We start from the raw sequence: 21129 nt of genomic DNA, 5'->3' as shown, positions 1-21129 counted from the left end.
AGAGCCGAAGTAAGGGAGGCATTGTATAGAGAAATGGCTTGTTCAGAGCAGGAGAGAGAGAGGATAGGGGAGAGAAGTGAATCAAGGTGGGAAGAAAAAGAAATGGTGTCAATAACCTCAATGTTACGCTTAGTGATGGTGGCCTTAGGAGGTAGAGGAAGGGAAGGAGAGAGGGATAAGTTAAAAGAGAGAAGGTGATGGTCAGAGAGGGGGAATGGGGAATTGGAGTAATCAGAGATATCACAACGGTGAGTGAAGACCAGGTGCGATTTGAGTCGGTTTGAGGTGAGCTTCAAAACGACCATCAAATCGACCTTTAGCAAATTTACCCCCAGGGCTCTTCCCTGGCCGATGGGTGCAGGGATAATGGTGTGAAAATTAGAATTATACTATTGTTTTTTACAGTAGAACTACAGGTGCCAGCCTACCTGCCCTTTGACACTTGTGGGACTACAAGTGCCAGCAGGTGGTTGGCCCCCATATCCCCAATGTAAAAAAATAGCAAAAACAAGACAGTGCACACAACGTAGAATGTAAAAGTTTATTACATACCTAACACGCTCACACATACTTACCTTCTACCAGATGTTCCCGTCCCCTTTTCCAGTAGAATTCTCACGGGTTACCTGTGAAATAAAATCCAATGCTCACCTACCTCCTGCGTAGCTTCTGTCCCCTTCTCCTGTAGGCTCCACAGGACTTGTCAAAACAAAAAAACTGGTACCTGATCCATTTTGGACTGTAGAGATGTAGGTGTTAACACATACATATCTACCGTGCTGAATGACAGAGACAGCATGGTTTCTGTCTTTCTCCGTGCCCGCCATCCAATCAGAGGCCGCTCTGCAGTTAATGGTCGCTGATTGGCTGTGACCCACTCGGTTTTAAATGTAGATTTGTATGTAATTGTCTGGTCCTATTATTATTATTATTATTATTATTATTATTATTATGGTAAACTGTTCTCTTGACATGGTTGTATATATGCATTCATTTTGTTGCATTCACTTAGCATGAAGATATCTCTACTTTAGTGCCAGGCCAGGGAGACATAGAGACCTGAATTTGGTGTTTTCCTGTTGGGGGGCACTTATATAGTAGATCCAATTAATACAAATATATCGTTATCTGCTCTGTACTGTCTGTTATATGACAGATCAGTGGCTGTTTTTATTTAGAGGCTGCCCCCCCCCCCCCCCCACAGTAAAATCTGCCACCTCAGTGAGCCAGTCTGTGACAACGCTCAACTGTGTCCGACATCGGCATTTCGCCTGACTCGGAATCAGGAATATATCGACCCAATATGTTACCAAGTGAAGCGTCTGTTAAAAGGACATAAAATTTGTTTCTTTAGCGTAAAAGAACAAAAAGTTATTTCCAGCTAAACCAACCAAATTCAAAATGCAAAAACTTGAGAAGGTCATGAGGAAGTGGAATTCTATTCTATAATTATTTTTCTAGAAGTAACTCTCAATAAAAGCGCTGTTTATATTCTGCGGCAGAGGCATGCAACACAGCCGGCGTATTCTCACAATGCTACGTAGCGTGTCTGTTAGGATTACAAGGACACTTGTTTAAATTGTTTTATGCCAAAGCATTAATTAAGTATAAACTAATCAGCTCATTTGCCAGCAGTCGAGGCAGATTTAATTCGTATTGCAATCCTTCTGGGACAGCAGTTCATTATTTCACAGAAACATTGATGTGTGCGCAGCATATATTTATTTTTATCCACATTAGGCCGTTGTGTAATGTAGTTTGTAAGAGCACGATATTAATGAAGGGACAAGCTGGCCCCGAGACTGGCGACAGCACAGAACAGCATTACACCAAGTGCCGGACCTATGGAAGAGCTGGCAGCCTCCAAATGTGTCCTGCGCTCAGCATCATTGTAATATTAATCAATACATGGCCGCTGCATCTGCATGCTGGTATTTGTTGTGCCACAAGTGTGCAATATAATTTATGCCACCAATATTAATTACATAATATAGCCTCAATTAACTTAATAATATATTATGGTCCCCATTATTTAATTTATAAATAATTTTGACCACTTAATATTTTAATATTTTATTGTTTGCATAAAGTGTTTTTTTTGTTTTATTTTATAATTTATTTTTAATATGTGCCCAAATCACATAAAAAAGTACAAAAAAACAGAGAATTTCAGCAAATCATGCTTCCTGGCAAAGACAGTTTTACCTCGCTCTTCACCCCTCTGGTACAGTGCACTCATCCACACTCAGTGGTGTCACTAGGTGGTGCAGGGGGTGCGGTCCGTACCAGGTGACACCATCCGAGCTGCTCTTCTGTTTTGGTGTCACCACCTCCGATCGGGTTCCCCATTCAAAACTTTTCACATTAAAGGCGTTATTCAGATGCTATCGCAACTGCAATCCCGCCAGTGGCGTAACTATAAATTTTTCTCCCCCCCTGCCAAAAATGTTTCTGCCCCCACCTATGCAGTGCCCCCAGCAGTAATCCCCACCTATGCAGTGCCCCCAGCAGTAATCCCCACCTATGCAGTGCCCCCAGTAGTGGTCCCACCAGTGCAGTGCCCCCAGTAGTGGTCCCACCAGTATATCCCCAGTAGTGGTCCCACCAGTGCAGTGCCCCCAGTAGTGGTCCCACCAGTACCTCCAGTAGTAGTCCTCCCAGCAGTGCCCCCACTAGTAGTCCTCCCCCAGTAATGCCCCCAGTAGTAGTCCCCCACCTATGCAGTCCCACCAGTGTAGTGCCCCCAGTAGTGGTCCCACCAGCAATGCCCCCAGTAGAAGTCCCCCCAGCAGTGCCTCCAGTAGTAGTCCCTCTCCCCGCGCCAGGCAGACACACACACAAAAAAAACCTACCTTGATCCACACTCCAGCATCTGCTCCTCCGTCCCGCGTCTTCCCGGGCCAGCCCGCTCTGCATGATGGGAGAGACATCATGACGTCTCTCCCATCACCCACTGCGGAAGCCGGAAGAGCCCAGCTCCGGCAGTGGGTGCAAGGCAAGCAGCCGATGAGAGTCTATTTGACTGTCATCAGCTGCTAAAACAAACACACAGCTGCCAGCGCCAGAAGTGTTTGCTATACTAGTAGAGTAGTGCGGACTGCACTTATGTGCGGTCCACACTACCGCCCTGCCTGGATGACTAACAGATGCTAGAGGTCCAGTAGGACCTCTAGTATATGTCTCCTCCTTATAAGCGGCGGACATTTTTGGAGGGCCATTTTCAGCAGATTTCATGCGGACGGCTAGTCCGCATGGAATCTGCAGCCCCCCCGCCACCACACCCCACAAGCCTCCACGCCCCCAAGCCACCACGGGGTCTGCGGGGGCGGTAGTTATGCCACTGAAACCCGCATGCTTCTCCTGTGCGAAAATATGCAAATTTTGCAGACTCCGGGATAGTGTACGCATTGAGGGGCCATCCAAGAAACTGCATACGCAGCCACCGTTGCAGATCATGTGATAATCGGCCATCTGAGGAGACCTACAGTCATACAGAATGACCGTCTGAACTGAGATATCGGGACCCCTTTATCTGTGTATGGGATCTCAGTAATAGGCTGAGACATGTCCTGAAAACGCTGGCGACACGCTCGTGTATTTTCCGCCACTCCCTGTAACTGGCCCCAAACGGCCCCTGAATGTTAATCACTTTGCAAAGAAATCTTCACTGTGAGCGGCATTGCCGATGTGCAATGCAGGCGCATTCGAACAATAATCGCTCAACTGCATAAATATCGCCATTTCGTACCCACCTGAATGAGGCCTTATGTTTGTTGTCTATGTTGTAAGCTCCAGACTGTTCTACCTGGCTTATTTATCAATGTATATATATAGAAGTAAAGTGAATGTTCTTTCTGTACAACTGTGGGCTGCTATTGTTTGTGTTTATTGCGCTGCTGGCTAACTTTTATACCCATTGTTTCAATTTAATTTATGTCTCAGGACAGAGGTTAGACCCATGTTATACACTTACTTTTAATATCCCTGACCCTCTCTCCCCCTATTATAACTTACTTTTAGTAGGAGACAGCAGCTAGGACGTATAAGTACTATTTCTGTGGGGGAGGTGAGGGGTTGCCAGACAGTAGAAATGTCCCTACTTTTTCAACCAAACAGCATTATTCCTCTTTGCTTGATATATTTAACACAGGGTATCAGGTCAGAATGTTGGCATGGACGTAATGCTGACATGTAAAATGTCGACATCCGCTAATGTCGGCATGGTCAAAATGTAGACATCTTCATAACGACGAAATCAAAATCCTTGATTTTAGGGTATTTTTAGGTTTGGTTTATGGTTAGGTTTTCAGTTAGGTTTAGAATTAGAATTAAATTTAGGGTTAGGTTTTGGGTTAGGTTTAGAGTTAGAATTGAGTTTAGGGTTAGGGTTAGATTTATGGTTAGGTTTTGGGTTAGTTTTGGGTTAGGTTTAGTATTAGAATTAAGTTTCAAGTCAGGTTTTGGTTTTTGATTAGGTTTAGAGTTAGAATTAAGATCAGGGTCAGGTTTTGGGTTTTTATTAGGTTTAGAGTTAGAATTAAGTTTAGGGGTAGGTTTATGGTTAGGTTTTGACGTTAGTTTTGGGTTAAGTTTAGAGTTAGAATTAAGTTTAGGTTCAGGTTTTGGGTTTGGATTAAGTTTAGAATTAGAATTAAGTTTAGGATTAGGTATTGGGTTAGGTTTAGAGGTATGTTTTGGGTTTGGGTAAGGTTTAGATTTAGAATTAAGTTTAGGGTTAGGTTTTGGGTTAGGTATAGAGTTAGAATTAAGTTTAGGGTTAAGGTTTAGAGTTAGAATTAAGTTTAGGGTTAGGGTTTGGGTTAGTGTTAGCGTTAGAATTACGTTTAGAGTAAAGTTTTGGGTTAGGTTTAGAACTAGAATTAAGTTTAGGGTTATGTTTTGGGTTAGGTTTATGGTTAGATTTTGGGTGAGGGTTAGGTTTAGAGTTAGAATTAAGTTTAGGGTTAGGGTTTGGGTTAGGTTTAGAGTTAGAATTAAAATTAGGGTTAGGTTTGGGTTAGGCTTAGAGTTAGAACTAGGTTTAGCATTAGAATTAAGGTTAGGGTTTGGGTTAGGCTTAGAGGAAGAATTAGGTTTACAGTTAGGGTTAGCTTTAGAGTTAGAATTAAGTTTAGGATTTTGTTTTGGGTTTGGGTTAGTTTTAGAGTTAGAATTAGGTTTAGCGTTAGGGTTTGGGTTAAGTTTAGAGTTAGAATTAAATTTAGGATTATGTTTTGGGTTTGGGTTAGTTTTAGAGTTAGAATTAGGTTTAGCATTAGGGTTTGGGTTAGGTTTAGAGTTAGAATTAAAATTAGGGTTATGTTTTGGGTTTGGGTTAGGTTTAGAGTTAGAATTAGGTTTAGGATCAGGTTTATAGTTAGAATTAAGTTTAGTGTTAGGGTTTGGGTTAGGTTTAGAGTTTAGTTAGAATTAAGTTTAGCGTTAGGGTTTGGGTTAGGTTTGATGTTTAGAGTTAGAATTAAGTTTAGCGTTAGGGTTTGGGTTAGGTTTAGAGTTAGAATTAAATTTAGGGTTATGTTTTGGGTTAGGTTAAGAGTTATAATTAGGTTTAGGGTTAGGTTTAGGGTTAGAATTAAGTTTGGGGTTAGGGTTTGGGTTAGGTTTAGAGTTATAATTAGATTTAGGGTTAAGTTTTGGGTTATGGTTTAGGGTTAGGCTAAAATATGCAAAACACTGTATGTTGACATTCAGGTGACATTATTAGGGTTAGGGTTAGGGTCAAAGACACAATTTAAAGGATAAAAAATAAATCACACAAACCCTTCGTTCACTCCACCATTAAATAAAAATTTTTTTTTTTTTTTCTTTAGCCGTCACAGTTCAAGTGGAAAACTAGGTGAAAAATTCTGTGAATAACATATCGAGAATGAGTCTCCACATTGTGTGGCTCCAGAACTTGGCGCACGTAAAATTGGATGAGGTGCACACATTTGAAGAGACGGTGTGTGAGCAGAACTGCAGGCTGTATAGAGTTGTATATGAGCATAAATATGCCAGGCGCATCTTTTGGACAAGTATAGGCTGGAGCAAGAGCGCCCTAATGACGATGACTGACAGACCCAGCATACATAGGGGGCGGATGCACTGCAGGATATCTACAAAGCTATATATATAGATATATATATATATACATATATATAAACAGGTGCAGCAATCAGGAGCATACAGGCCCAAAATCTGTCCCCCCCCCCCCCCCATGTGCATGCAGCTTTTTCACAGATGGAGCTCTGTGTCAGCAATTATTTAGTGTACCTAGTTATTATGTTATAATATCAGCAATCAGGCGTAAGAAAAATAACGGTGAGGCGAACGGAGATGTCTAGGCCTAAGACTTGACCATAGGTGCACCATTCTGTTAGTACATACTGTGCTAACATTGCAATAAAAATAAACTTATGTTTGGTAATACTACTTTAAACATTAAGGAGGAGGACAAACTATTCTGGTGTTTTTATTGGAAATAAAATGTGTCTTAAACCAGGGAAGCGAAGCTAACAGTGCGCTTGTCTTGTTTACCTTTAAAATGTATTTTCGTCTTTCACTCTTCTTTTTCAACCTTTAGATTTATTTTATGTGCAAGCTCCAGAAACGCGTCTGACGGCAACCGACATGACCTGCGTCCTCATCAAACTACCTTGTCACTCTCCTGAGGAAAATACAGGCCATAAACAGTAGGTTTTATTTTCATGTTATCGATCTCTACATTCTCTACACGTCACAGACGTAATTAAGGACAGAGACCCTCGGTAATCTGCGTATTTGTTCTGATTAAAGCGGAACTCGCTTTTCAGAGAAATAGTCCGGCAGATTTTATCATCGTAAATTTTTACCTCAAAGTTAAATAACTTAAAGTAAGGTAAAAAAATAATAATTGGCTGCTTTTGTAGCAATGAAGTGTCAGGGTTAATTATTATATAAGTAATGCAGGCGATATCACGGACATCTCCTGCCTATGAGGCAGCCCCAATACTGTCCGCAGTCCTCATACACTAGTATGGAGACCTTCATTCATCAAGCTTTTTAAACTGATGGCGTTAGTTCCTGGAGCCCCACTCCTTGCCATGGGAAAATGCTCTGGGCTCCAAAGGTGATCCGATCGGATCCCTTCACACCCTCTGACTCTACATTCCCTACGGCGGGGCGAATGCGTGAATTCAGGTATTATCGTGTCATTATTGCTAATTGGTCAATAATGTTGCACTGAGGGCTGCTTCCTCTGTCTTTTTATTTTTATAATCCATCTTTTAGTAATATAATTACATCATGGGCAGCACAGATGGTGTAATGGTAGCATTACTGCCTCACAGCACTGAGGTCGTTGGTTCGATACCCACTACGGCCCTAACTGTGTGGAGTTTGTATATTCTCCCTGTGCTTGCGTGGGTTTCCTCCGGGTACTCCGGTTTCCTCCCACACTCCAAAAATATACTGGTAGGTTAATTGGCTCCTAACAAAATTACCCCTAGTGTGTATGTGTGTGTGCATGTGGTAGGGAATATAGGCCCTCATTCAGAGCCGCTCGTTAGCGGCAGTACGCTCGTTCTGAGCGATGTTTGCACATCTGCGCATGCGTACGCTTTTTAGTACGCATGCGCGAACCAGTCAGTGCGGCCGAAAATCGTTTGTACGCTATATAGCGAGTGCCTGCTATTTTGAGTGACAGAATGAGGCGTATGTGGGTGGTAACAGGGGAATGTGCTTGAAAATGGGGAGTGGAGATCCGAACGCAGGCGTGCTTAAAGGTCAAAACGGGCGTTTTATGGGTGTGTATATTTAAAACAGCAGCGTCAATGACCACGTCACTGGGTTATTTTAGAGCCAGAACTGCTCGCAAATTTGTGGTAGCAAACACCAACCACAAGAATAGCGAGCAGTTCATACGCTGGTCGATGTACTCGATTAATCTAATAAATAGCGGACATGACGTAGGATGCGAGCGGCCAGGGGGCGTTTTTAACAAATAAACGAGCGTATGTTTTGCTCGTTCGTTCAGACTTAGAGGTGTGAACAGACTGCAATGTGCGTACGGATCATTTGAATAGCCACCCCTTGTTTTTAAACGAACGACCGCAAATAGCGAACGGCTCTGAATGAGGGCCATAGATTGTAAGCTCCACTGGGGCAGGGACTGATGTGAATGGCCGAATATTCTCTGTAAAAGCGCTGCGGAATATGTGTGCGCTATATAAATAACTGGTAATAATAATAATAATAATAATAATAATAATCATAGTACTCATTAGCTTACTCCCTCTGTCCTATTGCTAGGAATGTGAACAGGAAGGTTATAAAGCTTGCTGGGTGCATGCTAGGTCATTCTATATAGCAAAACAGCTATGTAGCGGCTTAGAAACTTTACAGCAGATGTCGAAGGAACAAACTGTATCTTTGGCATTTACTATGTTTCATAAGGCAGCTAATTTTAGAGCCTTGTTAAACCTCTCCTGATTACTTCAAGAGGCACAAAATTGATGTTTGTACCTGAAGTAATTACGGCATTTATCTCCGTCTACAGACTTACATTTTCGGTCACAGGACACATCTATCCATCCATACTAGAGATGGGCCAGTGGGTTTTGCTGGAAACCAAACACACCTGAACTTTGGTGATCCGAGTAGAACCGAGTCCCTGCTGGGGTCTGCTCGCAAATTCGGAACTAGGATGTAAATAAACGAATCTCGCATATATTGGATTGCATGTAATCAGGTCCAAGTTACATGATTTTAGCACTTTTTATCAGTTTTAAACCCGAAACCGAACCAAAACATTTGAAGATATTTTTGCCAAAACCAAAACATGCACATCTCTAATCCATACCAGGTTTCTCAGCTTAGTCAATCAGACGCAAGAGAGGCCATTAAAGGGCAACACCTTTAAAATACTTTATGTAACATTACAACTGGGTCTGTTTTATGGCGTTGGCATTTTCCCGCTGACATGTTCATTGTCAACATATTGAGAGCCGCCAATATTACAACTTCCTGTTGCTGATAAATGTGGAACTTTTGGGATGTGCTTCTGTGTGTTGGACTGTGTGTATGCAATGTGGCATGTCTCCCAACCGTCCCAATTTTAGCAGGACAGTCCCACTTTGTGGGCACTGTACCATTGTTCCACCAGTGAGCTGGCATGTCTCTCAGTGGGGAGAAGGTTGGGAGACCCTCTCTCACCCGCTGCTGGCTTAGCAGATGGTGTGCGCATGAGAAAGGGACTGGAGAACATGCACAGCAGCTCCCAGGGCACTGAGTATTCTTCCAGCTTAATGAAAATGAGGGGCGTGGCTCAGAGGTACAGCATTTCCTATGAGGCCACAGCACCTACTTCGAGGCCACGCCCCCTTTCTCTGGCAGAGTGAGTGCTGCTGTTCAGGCTCTCCTGCTGTGACAGTTTCCCTGTTCCCTCTCCAACTCCACCCCCCTGTGCCTGACTGCCTGGCTGCTGCTCAGGACACAGGGGAGTGATCATTGAAGGAAGGGTATCTCCACACTGACTGTCAGTCTGCTGGCAGCACCTTTTATACCTGTCTCTGTCCCTGCCCTTCTTTCCCTGACAGGAACCCAACCACGACCAGCCATATCACTCCGCCCCCTTCTTCTCCTATGCATGTGCATTCCACACACCCCTACCACAGAGAAAAAAGTACCACATAAACTGTCATATAAATACATGAAACATATATGCTTTTTTTCTCATAAATTGTACATACATATCCTGTACTAAAAGCTATTTCTTGAAGAATTAATTAAACACTATATCATCAGATCACTCCACATGCTCATGCCGTACAAACGGTATGCAATCAGGAAGCCAACGGTCGAAATGCCGGCCGCCAGCTTCTTGACTGTCTAATACCGACAGGGGACTAATTATAGGCATCAAAAGCCCGATGCCTATCAATATCCCTACGCCAGGAGCCCAATGCCCGACATACCTAGCAAAGGTTAGACGGGCGGTGGGTGCGGACTGCCATGGGGGGGAGGGTTAGGGGTTCCCGGGGGGGACTTAGGGTTTGACGTCCCCCTGGGAGGGTTAGGGTTAGGCTAGGGGAAGGGGGGTTAGGCTAGGGGAAGGGGGGTTAGGGTTAGGCACCCTCAGGGAGAGGTTATGGTTAGGCACCCCCCCTAGGAGAGTGAGGTTTAGGCTGCAGGGACGCTGCAGGAAAAACCATATCTTAACACTAAAAAGTCTCTAGCTCAAACAGACGAAACGCGTTGACGTCATTGCCGTACAGTCCTTCCACTGCGTTCTACACACCTTCACCTGTACCTTTGGAGAATTTTCGAGCTGACCGCACAGGCAGTGGAGGCAGCGGAGACACCAGTCTCATGGAGCATCACCATCCAGCTCCCCACAGTGACTACATCCATTTGGGAGAGCACTGCCATACATATTCTGCCAGCGGGATTCCGGAGCTGACTGAACAGACGCAAACAGCGGAGCTACCGATCCCACGGCACGCCGACTATCATCTCCCCACAGTGATTGTATTGATCTGGGAGAGCGTTGCTGCATCCATCCTGTGAGCGGTAAGACACACTTTCTCCCTCCAAACACACGGAGAGAAAGATAACTATTTGTCCTTTCACAGGAATATACATTTCACTATAGGAGTTTTACAACTCTAATTGGTTATCATCAATACTACAATCATATGCTGGGACGCCAGCACGACATCTTCAAATCTAAGTCAATTAATATGGATAACCTACACTTATTTCAGGTGTGAGAATGCAGTCATTTTAAACAGTGTGCAAAAGAACTGAGACAGTATCAATTTATTCTATGGAAATGACACAATTGATTTGGCCTGTTACATTCAACTGTATCACTTTTTGTGCTCTACAGAAGATCCACTTTCTGATACAAGCATTCATTTTGATACAACCTTTATATATCTGCATTTCAGTAGTCCAATCTATTTATATGTTATATGTATTATGTGTAATGTATTGTGTGTGATGTATGTATTTCATTTTTAGAAGTAAAAAATTATCTTTTTTTATTCATTCAGTGTGTGTCACATTGTGTAGTAACACATTCCATTTCAGTCAGACGTGATCACAGCGCATTGCCCATGTTGTTCTATTAGTACTTGCAGTGGGAGTTCACACTAAACTCCAAGCAGTTGCAGCTGATCCCAACTGACAGTTTTGTATTAATACCATTAGCGCCGAGAGTTGGGTAGGAGTCTACCCTCTTCCTTCTTTTTTCTTTCACTAAAAATAACGAGACAGACACAGTGCGTTGCCGGGAACAGGTTAGCTTTTTATTGATCTAATAATAAACCTATTTAAATGTACTGTTTACATTTTCCTAACCAGAGATTTAAATTGGACATTCTAAAGAAATGGTGGCAGGGATTTGAGCAGCCTAGCAAATCATAAACATTAATCACATGTATGAAAAATAACAAAAATCAGACCTGAACAGCCGGCCACAAATTAACTGTCGAGACCAACTGCCCCCAATTCCTGCAACTGGCAAGATCTCAGACCTCCTACCTGACCTTACGGGGATTACAACGTGGGGAGCCACCCATGCAGCCGAGAAGGCCTGGATCCACCTGGACCCATGGTTATCCCAAATCTCCCTAAAACGTCCACACGTCCACCTCAGCCACACAGGTAACCCCCTAGGGCTGAGAAATACTCTAAAACCCAAACTATTTAACCAAAGGCCATTCACAACCAGCCACACCAAGGACATAAGTCTGCAGCCGCCACCATTAACACCCTAGAAGAAAGGAACCCTAACTATCTAAACCTCTCAAACCTTGGATCAAATCTCTAATAAACAGCTCTAAACCCCCCTGGAGGGATGCACCCCATCACTACGATAAAGTTGCCTATCAAAATATGCACTCCTGGGGTGTCTCACCACAGCCCCACCCCTTTCCAGCATCACCCTGCCAACAACTGAATTTAACCATCTATGCAACAACTCCACAACAGCAGGACACTTCGCCCCTCTCCAGACAAAACTCGGGACAATTTTGGGCCAGATGATCGTACAGAAAGGCCATCTCTCAATCAACCCCACCAAATCCCTCCTCATTGTCATGCGAAGATTGAGGCATGACCTAGTGGTAAAGTTGTTTCCCCCCAAATGTACCAGTAGGAACTGGGGGTAACCAAATCTGGCTACAGCTTCGGTCAGTACAACCTCCAAGTCTCCACACCACATATAGTGGCGCCCTAACCACATACATTCACCAGCTCTTAGAGCTCTCCTGAAGCTAGCCCTACCTCTGACCTAGCTAGCCAATAAATGTATGAATGACCCACGATCCACATAAAGGAGTCATCCAAACGACATCCTGGCAGGAAAAAATTAAAGGAAATGAGGTTTATATAAATTGAATAAAATTGTAACCAGCCTGTGAATCAAGCCAAAATTTGTTTCTAAGGGAGGGCAACAAAACTAATATCCTAGGCCTATTTAAAACCCTAAAGGTGCATACACACGTAAAGATTTTTTTAACGATTTGTCGTTAAGGACGTCATTATCGTTCAATCGTTCCAAAAATCGTTGAGTTTCTGAGTTATAATGATGAACGATAATCGTTAAAGCGCACTCCCATTTGTAGTTTGTAGTTATCGTTCATCGTCCATTTCAGACTGTCCAACATAACGATTTTCATTAAGGGAAGGAACATTATTCATCCATCATTGTAAAAATCGTTCAAAAAATCGTTCATTACACTTCAAAAATTGTTCACTTTTTCAAGGGAAAATCTGAATGAAAATCGTTAACGAAAATCATTGGCTACAAAATCCTTACGTGCGTATGCACCTTAACATCTGACATAAGGAATGGATGGGCAGGGGAGAATCACAACTTGACTTGAGGCAAAAACACAAAAGTCCACCGGCTGGCAGAAGCCTCGATTAAAACCAGTGATAAAACAAAATTTGCACAAGACACCCACCTAGTGGTGAGTAGCTAGTCCGCAAGTTGAGATGTGGAGCGGCACGAAATCTGATGTAACATGAGCGAACACCAAACTTCAGCCCACCCGAGCTCCTGAATTCCATCCATGCCACTGTCACGGACCAGCCACTACTGGCTGATGCATAACCCAGCGGGCCAAAATCAGCAGGTGACTGACCCAGCGACCAAGAACAATGCCCCAAAAACTCCTAGGACTAGACTGGCCCAAAGCTGACCAACCAGATAAGGACAGTGACGCAAAAAAGCCACTGCAGGGGCCACCCAAACTTGTCTGCGACCCCTACAGCGCTGCAACACGTCCCGCCCTCTAACAAAATTAGGCAGCCCTTGCCGAATTGCCAACTTCCTGCTGAGACCCTGAGCCAAAAGGCAATGGGGAGAGGCAACAATTCAATAACAAAAACTGTAAACTGCCACACCCTCTCGGGGATTGACGCCAAAAGGAAGGATTAAATGACACAGCACCGACAGCAGCCCTGGGCCGGAGCAAGAATTAATTTGGCAACTCTCACCTCCAGTCCCCTGCCATAAAAGAAACTGGCTCCATGGCTCCCACAATGCCAGAAAGGCTCTGTAGGTCCCAGGGGCCAGGGACCGGTGGGCTAATGCCTCCAGGCTGGCTGCATCACCTGCCAGATATATTCAGGGCATAACTCACCGACACCGTCAGCAAAAGGGGCAAGTCTATTAAACCTCACTCAATCGAACCGCGACAGCGCATCCGCAACTTCATTATCGACCCCAGGAACATGCTGTGCGCGAAAATCAACATTAAACTGTAAACAGCACAAAACAATGACCCTAATGGCAAACAAACATGACGCCTTCTGCATATTAATCACCTGCACCACACTCAAATTATCTCACCAAAATATAATGTAGCAATTCTGCAACCTTCTCCCCCACAGCTCAAGCGCAATCATAATCGGGAAGAGCTCTAACAGCAAGAGGTTCTTGGTCAGACCTTCTATAACCCAGTCATGGGGCCAGGGCGCAGTGCACCAACTCACACCAAGGAAAACCCCAAACCTGCACAACCCGCGGCATCTGTAAATAGCCGCAGCACCACGTTAGATATCGATACCGCCGGCCAGATATACACCCCATTAAAATGAATCAGAAAAGAATCCCAAACCAGCAAATTCAGACAGATCTCCCCGGACAAACACAGGAAATGATGAGGACCACGAGCCTTGGCCGGTAATCTCTCCAGTTTTCGGCAAAAGACTCTCCCCACCAGCTCTACCCTGCAGGCAAAATTAAATAAGCCCAGAAGCGACTGGGCTTGCCACAACGTCACCTTCCCCACCGCCAGAAGTGGCAAACGCAGGATTTCTAGAGGGGGGTTTCCAAATGCTTGATTTTAGAGTGAGTGTGACCAGTCCATGAAGAGGGTAGAATTAGCACTTATCCAGCTTTAATATGTGTAACACAAAGTATATTGTGTGTCATAAGTCCAGCATATACAGGACCAGCGATCACAGTAACCCATTATATGTGTCATACATAGTGTATTGTGTGTCATAATTCCAGCATATACAGGACCAGCGATCACAGTAACCCATTACATGTGTCATACATAGTGTATTGTGTGTCATAATTCCAGCATATACAACCAGCGATCACAGTAACCCATTATATGTGTCATACATAGTGTATTGTGTGTCATAATTCCAGCATATACAGGACCAGTGATCACAGTAACCATTATATGTGTCATACATAGTGTATTGTGTGTCATAATTCCAGCATATACAGGACCAGTGATCACAGTAACCCATTATATGTGTCATACATAGTGTATTGTGTGTCATAATTCCAGCATATACAGGACCAGAGATCATAGTAACCAATTATATGCGTCATACATAGTGTATTGTGTGTCATAATTCCAGCATATACAGGACCAGAGATCATAGTAACCATTATATGTGTCATACATAGTGTATTGTGTGTCATAATTCCAGCATATACAGGACCAGAGATCATAGTAACCAATTATATGTGTCATACATAGTGTATTGTGTGTCATAATTCCAGCATATACAGGACCAGAGATCACAGTAACCAATTATATGTGTCAAACATAGTGTATTGTGTGTCATAATTCCAGCATATACAGGACCAGAGATCATAGTAACCAATTATATGTGTCATACATAGTGTATTGTGTGTCATAATTCCAGCATATACAGGACCAGTGATCACAGTAACCCATTATATGTGTCATACATAGTGTATTGTGTGTCATAATTCCAGCATATACAGGACCAGAGATCATAGTAACCAATTATATGTGTCATACATAGTGTATTGTGTGTCATAATTCCAGCATATACAGGACCAGAGATCATAGTAACCAATTATATGTGTCATACATAGTGTATTGTGTGTCATAATTCCAGCATATACAGGACCAGAGATCATAGTAACCAATTATATGTGTCATACATAGTGTATTGTGTGTCATAATTCCAGCATATACAGGACCAGAGATCATAGTAACCAATTATATGTGTCATACATAGTGTATTGTGTGTCATAATTCCAGCATATACAGGACCAGAGATCATAGTAACCAATTATATGTGTCATACATAGTGTATTGTGTGTCATAATTCCAGCATATACAGGACCAGAGATCATAGTAACCAATTATATGTGTCATACATAGTGTATTGTGTGTCATAATTCCAGCATATACAGGACCAGAGATCACAGTAACCAATTATATGTGTCAAACATAGTGTATTGTGTGTCATAATTCCAGCATATACAGGACCAGTGATCACAGTAACCCATTATATGTGTCATACATAGTGTATTGTGTGTCATAATTCCAGCATATACAGGACCAGAGATCATAGTAACCAATTATATGTGTCATACATAGTGTATTGTGTGTCATAATTCCAGCATATACAGGACCAGAGATCATAGTAACCAATTATATGTGTCATACATAGTGTATTGTGTGTCATAATTCCAGCATATACAGGACCAGAGATCATAGTAACCAATTATATGTGTCATACATAGTGTATTGTGTGTCATAATTCCAGCATATACAGGACCAGAGATCATAGTAACCAATTATATGTGTCATACATAGTGTATTGTGTGTCATAATTCCAGCATATACAGGACCAGAGATCATAGTAACCAATTATATGTGTCATACATAGTGTATTGTGTGTCATAATTCCAGCATATACAGGACCAGAGATCATAGTAACCAATTATATGTGTCATACATAGTGTATTGTGTGTCATAATTCCAGCATATACAGGACCAGAGATCATAGTAACCAATTATATGTGTCATACATAGTGTATTGTGTGTCATAATTCCAGCATATACAGGACCAGAGATCATAGTAACCAATTATATGTGTCATACATAGTGTATTGTGTGTCATAATTCCAGCATATACAGGACCAGAGATCATAGTAACCAATTATATGTGTCATACATAGTGTATTGTGTGTCATAATTCCAGCATATACAGGACCAGAGATCATAGTAACCAATTATATGTGTCATACATAGTGTATTGTGTGTCATAATTCCAGCATATACAGGACCAGAGATCATAGTAACCAATTATATGTGTCATACATAGTGTATTGTGTGTCATAATTCCAGCATATACAGGACCAGAGATCATAGTAACCAATTATATGTGTCATACATAGTGTATTGTGTGTCATAATTCCAGCATATACAGGACCAGAGATCATAGTAACCAATTATATGTGTCATACATAGTGTATTGTGTGTCATAATTCCAGCATATACAGGACCAGAGATCATAGTAACCAATTATATGTGTCATACATAGTGTATTGTGTGTCATAATTCCAGCATATACAGGACCAGAGATCATAGTAACCAATTATATGTGTCATACATAGTGTATTGTGTGTCATAATTCCAGCATATACAGGACCAGAGATCACAGTAACCAATTATATGTGTCAAACATAGTGTATTGTGTGTCATAATTCCAGCATATACAGGACCAGAGATCATAGTAACCAATTATATGTGTCATACATAGTGTATTGTGTGTCATAATTCCAGCATATACAGGACCAGTGATCACAGTAACCCATTATATGTGTCATACATAGTGTATTGTGTGTCATAATTCCAGCATATACAGGACCAGAGATCATAGTAACCAATTATATGTGTCATACATAGTGTATTGTGTGTCATAATTCCAGCATATACAGGACCAGAGATCATAGTAACCAATTATATGTGTCATACATAGTGTATTGTGTGTCATAATTCCAGCATATACAGGACCAGAGATCATAGTAACCAATTATATGTGTCATACATAGTGTATTGTGTGTCATAATTCCAGCATATACAGGACCAGAGATCATAGTAACCAATTATATGTGTCATACATAGTGTATTGTGTGTCATAATTCCAGCATATACAGGACCAGAGATCATAGTAACCAATTATATGTGTCATACATAGTGTATTGTGTGTCATAATTCCAGCATATACAGGACCAGAGATCATAGTAACCAATTATATGTGTCATACATAGTGTATTGTGTGTCATAATTCCAGCATATACAGGACCAGAGATCATAGTAACCAATTATATGTGTCATACATAGTGTATTGTGTGTCATAATTCCAGCATATACAGGACCAGAGATCATAGTAACCAATTATATGTGTCATACATAGTGTATTGTGTGTCATAATTCCAGCATATACAGGACCAGAGATCATAGTAACCAATTATATGTGTCATACATAGTGTATTGTGTGTCATAATTCCAGCATATACAGGACCAGAGATCACAGTAACCCATTATATGTGTCATACATAGTGTATTGTGTGTCATAATTCCAGCATATACAGGACCAGTGATCACAGTAACCCATTATATGTGTCATACATAGTGTATTGTGTGTCATAATTCCAGCATATACAGGACCAGTGATCACAGTAACCCATTATATGTGTCATACATAGTGTATTGTGTGTCATAATTCCAGCATATACAGGACCAGCGATCACAGTAAGCCATTATATGTGTCATACATAGTGTATTGTGTGTCATAATTCCAGCATATACAGGACCACCGATCACAGTAACCCATTATATGTGTCATACATAGTGTATTGTGTGTCATAATTCCAGCATATACAGGACCAGCGATCACAGTAACCCATTATATGTGTCATACATAGTGTATTGTGTGTCATAATTCCAGCATATACAGGACCAGCGATCACAGTAACCCATTACATGTGTCATACATAGTGCATTGTGTGTCATAATTCCAGCATATACAGGACCAGTGATCACAGTAACCCATTATATGTGTCATACATAGTGTATTGTGTGTCATAATTCCAGCATATACAGGACCAGAGATCATAGTAACCAATTATATGTGTCATACATAGTGTATTGTGTGTCATAATTCCAGCATATACAGGACCAGAGATCATAGTAACCAATTATATGTGTCATACATAGTGTATTGTGTGTCATAATTCCAGCATATACAGGACCAGAGATCATAGTAACCAATTATATGTGTCATACATAGTGTATTGTGTGTCATAATTCCAGCATATACAGGACCAGAGATCAAAGTAACCCATTATATGTGTCATACATAGTGTATTGTGTGTCATAATTCCAGCATATACAGGACCAGTGATCACAGTAACCCATTATATGTGTCATACATAGTGTATTGTGTGTCATAATTCCAGCATATAGAGGACCAGAGATCACAGTAACCCATTATATGTGTCATACATAGTGTATTGTGTGTCATAATTCCAGCATATACAGGACCAGAGATCATAGTAACCAATTATATGTGTCATACATAGTGTATTGTGTGTCATAATTCCAGCATATACAGGACCAGTGATCACAGTAACCCATTATATGTGTCATACATAGTGTATTGTGTGTCATAATTCCAGCATATACAGGACCAGTGATCACAGTAACCCATTATATGTGTCATACATAGTGTATTGTGTGTCATAATTCCAGCATATACAGGACCAGCGATCACAGTAAGCCATTATATGTGTCATACATAGTGTATTGTGTGTCATAATTCCAGCATATACAGGACCACCGATCACAGTAACCCATTATATGTGTCATACATAGTGTATTGTGTGTCATAATTCCAGCATATACAGGACCAGCGATCACAGTAACCCATTATATGTGTCATACATAGTGTATTGTGTGTCATAATTCCAGCATATACAGGACCAGCGATCACAGTAACCCATTACATGTGTCATACATAGTGTATTGTGTGTCATAATTCCAGCATATACAGGACCAGAGATCATAGTAACCCATTATATGTGTCATACATAGTGTATTGTGTGTCATAATTCCAGCATATACAGGACCAGAGATCATAGTAACCAATTATATGTGTCATACATAGTGTATTGTGTGTCATAATTCCAGCATATACAGGACCAGTGATCACAGTAACCCATTATATGTGTCATACATAGTGTATTGTGTGTCATAATTCCAGCATATACAGGACCAGTGATCACAGTAACCCATTATATGTGTCATACATAGTGTATTGTGTGTCATAATTCCAGCATATACAGGACCACCGATCACAGTAACCCATTATATGTGTCATACATAGTGTATTGTGTGTCATAATTCCAGCATATACAGGACCAGCGATCACAGTAACCCATTATATGTGTCATACATAGTGTATTGTGTGTCATAATTCCAGCATATACAGGACCAGCGATCACAGTAACCCATTACATGTGTCATACATAGTGCATTGTGTGTCATAATTCCAGCATATACAGGACCAGTGATCACAGTAACCCATTATATGTATCATACATAGTGTATTGTGTGTCATAATTCCAGCATATACAGGACCAGAGATCATAGTAACCAATTATATGTGTCATACATAGTGTATTGTGTGTCATAATTCCAGCATATACAGGACCAGAGATCATAGTAACCCATTATATGTGTCATACATAGTGTATTGTGTGTCATAATTCCAGCATATACAGGACCAGAGATCATAGTAACCAATTATATGTGTCATACATAGTGTATTGTGTGTCATAATTCCAGCATATACAGGACCAGTGATCACAGTAACCCATTATATGTGTCATACATAGTGTATTGTGTGTCATAATCCCAGCATATACAGGACCAGTGATCACAGTAACCCATTATATGTGTCATACATAGTGTATTGTGTGTCATAATTCCAGCATATACAGGACCACCGATCACAGTAACCCATTATATGTGTCATACATAGTGTATTGTGTGTCATAATTCCAGCATATACAGGACCAGCGATCACAGTAACCCATTATATGTGTCATACATAGTGTATTGTGTGTCATAATTCCAGCATATACAGGACCAGCGATCACAGTAACCCATTACATGTGTCATACATAGTGCATTGTGTGTCATAATTCCAGCATATACAGGACCAGTGATCACAGTAACCCATTATATGTATCATACATAGTGTATTGTGTGTCATAATTCCAGCATATACAGGACCAGAGATCATAGTAACCAATTATATGTGTCATACATAGTGTATTGTGTGTCATAATTCCAGCATATACAGGACCAGAGATCATAGTAACCCATTATATGTGTCATACATAGTGTATTGTGTGTCATAATTCCAGCATATACAGGACCAGAGATCATAGTAACCAATTATATGTGTCATACATAGTGTATTGTGTGTCATAATTCCAGCATATACAGGACCAGTGATCACAGTAACCCATTATATGTGTCATACATAGTGTATTGTGTGTCATAATTCCAGCATATACAGGACCAGTGATCATAGTAAGCCATTAGATACAGCAGTAGGACCATCCTGACTGAGCTGAATGTATTTATTTTAGATGTGTCACCATTCCAGAGTATTAGAGCAAGTCTGGGAGCCTGGAGGAGCAGCAGAATAACCTAGCACTGCCCTGGACATATATGTACATATTGGGCTCTATAGCAGCACATCCCTAACAGTAGATTTTCCAGATCTCCTAGTTGGTGCACATGTATATTTATTACTGACTGATACATGTTAAGAGATCCACAG

This window comes from Taudactylus pleione, unplaced genomic scaffold (genome assembly GCF_031769625.1).
Source record: "Taudactylus pleione unplaced genomic scaffold, aTauple2 ptg000008l, whole genome shotgun sequence".
NCBI lineage: Eukaryota > Metazoa > Chordata > Amphibia > Anura > Myobatrachidae > Taudactylus > Taudactylus pleione.
Note: the sequence above shows the minus strand (reverse complement) of the source record.